Here is a 2,500-nt window from a genome sequence, read left to right as displayed (position 1 = left end):
ATGAGAAAAATAAGATTTTAATATTACTTCTGACATGAGCATTGGAGAGATTGCTATTTAATTAAAATTGTAGTTTATATTCTCACGCAATCTATGATAAGTACTGCTAGTAGAATGACAGATGACTAGTTTACATATTGTTTTCATGTTTTGTCATGGAGAAACTGTGCAGTTAATTAACACAGGTTCAATTATAGTCACATGAATTTGCATGTTAAATTTGAAATTCACTCTACCATCACTAATAAGGCAGGGACTAACATTGTATAACAAAGCGACGGGAGGACCAGAATGCAAAGAAGGCTCGGGGAAGATAAATACATGGCAGATCCGTTAAAGGGAACAGATCCCTTTTTTTTTTTGTTATACTCTTTCCCTTATTTGTTTATCATTAATTAATGTAAAGCATAAGAAACAAATTTTGGTATACCATCATTTAACTCAGAGCCTGATATCCAAAGTATTGAACTGAATAAAACCAGACTGACTCATCCCATGGACTGGGATTCTGAGAATATTTCCCCTTTTTTTTTGGGGGGGAGGTAATTTTTATTGATTGGAATAAAATGGCGGGAAGAGTTTTTATGGGATGCCGAGGGATGAATATAAACAACATTCAACTTTAAAGGGTAGATTTGTACACAATAGAAGTGTAAAGCAGTTCATACTTTTGCACAGGTTACTGTAATAGTAAAACCTAACGTGCGATAACTTCAAGGAATGTAGTGTAAGCAGAAGTATATAACAATAGAATTTATCTAGATACACAATTCATGTGGATCTACACAGCCTGTATTATACCAGATTTGATAATTATACTGTTATGTTTAGTATATTCATTATATTTCTGTGTATTGTTTTCTTGTTATATATTAGAGCAAGTTCATGAGTATTACTTAACTAGTCAGTTGAGAAGATACTTCATTTTCATTTGTTTTATTAATGTCAGTTTATGAATTGTAGATATCTTGGTTATGATAAGAATCAGACGTTTAAGACAATAAGTCAGTGAAGTACCTCAAGGTTATAGTGAAATAAGCTAATAGATATTGGAGAGCTGTGAAAGAGGATGCTATTTTTTTCATGTTTTTTTTTCATAGAAGGTAAACAAAATAGTGATAATCTGAAATTATTAAAATAAAGAAATTTTGTAGGTATATCAGAACTTTTTTGGTGAACATCAAAAGTTTTATGTAGAGGAAAGGCAAGGATGTGTATACTTTGAAATATAGTTATCAAAGCTGTTTCCTATCACTATTTACAAAATAATGTTTGCATCTTTATTGCATGGTTTGTAGTAGGTCAGCACTAAATTGTTTTATTTTGAATGGATACCATATTTGAATTTAAATATATGCTTCATATGAAATAATTGTGCATGTTTTTCCTCTTGTGATATGATAAGTGATTGGACACAAATGACATGCAACCCCATGCCAAGCTGTTCAAGTTCCCATACTTGTATTTATTTACTAGTGGATCTTTCATCAATGCTTCCAGCCCACCCTTTGAAACATGTCATAAATTGTGATTTCTTCATTAACATGATGCTGAGTACTCGTTCTGATTGATCCATAAATCTCATCTTTTTGAATAAGAGCCACTTCGATTGTCTAGGGAAATCAGCAACTTTATATATGATCAGATAATTAAATGCAGATGCAGTTCCTGGTAGAGATGACTGATACCTCAGTGCAAATACTGACAAAGTATATTCCTGTGATATACCTTATGCTTTATGTACATTATGATGCTTTAAAAGGTGGTCACTGTGAATATTATGGAGGGGAGAAGTTCTAAGGTCTAGTATTTGTCATATTATATAGTGATTGGTTGCTAGCATTTAAGCAGTAGGGGTATGTATATTGTTTTAGAAACAAAAACTACAACAATGCTCTATTGTAGTTATAGTTCAAGTGTTAAGTTTGAAAGTATTTGGGTTGGAAAATATTTCTTTTTAATGATTTGGTATTTTGTAAAAGTGACATGTATATGCAGCATAGGCCTAAGTTACAGAAAAAATATGGATAATTGTATTACAGATTGGAAACTTAGTCCTTTCACTTATTACAGTTTGATTATTTCTTACTTTACAATATTCTAATTAATTAATCACAGATGGCCAAGAAAGTCCAAGATAAGTTGAATAGATCATAAGATAAGTATGAAAGAGAATGATAAGAATTATGATAACATCAGACTTGATGGTATGATATTCCTAAAAAAAGGAATATTTAATCAGTACAGTGATTCTGAATGTACATAGTGGTGAGTTTGTAAGGAAAATGTTTTCTTTTTATGTCTGTGTGGGTATGGAAGCTTTAAGTTTTCAATCTCAGATCTGTATATCTGTCTGTGAATCTATCCTTAATCATTCGTTAGAAAACAATCTTTATAAAGGTATATACAAATCATATTCTGTAGTGTTTATTTGAAAAAGAAAAATCTTTAATTTTAAGGCATGTTATCGGAATTCAGAATTTTTCCAGACCATTTGCCA

General features: G+C 31.0%; 1 protein-coding gene across 24 annotated transcripts in view; it reads left to right on the top strand.

Moving 5' to 3' along the window:
• Positions 1 to 2,500, top strand: part of Mbs (Myosin binding subunit) — a 179,787-nt gene that overhangs the window by 895 nt on the left and 176,392 nt on the right. The window lies entirely within an intron of this gene.

The sequence above is a fragment of the Penaeus japonicus genome, unplaced genomic scaffold (assembly GCF_977035675.1).
Source record: "Penaeus japonicus unplaced genomic scaffold, GWHDUDI00000001_assembly GWHDUDI00000007, whole genome shotgun sequence".
Taxonomy (NCBI): domain Eukaryota; kingdom Metazoa; phylum Arthropoda; class Malacostraca; order Decapoda; family Penaeidae; genus Penaeus; species Penaeus japonicus.
This window is presented reverse-complemented; position numbering and strand designations above follow the sequence as displayed.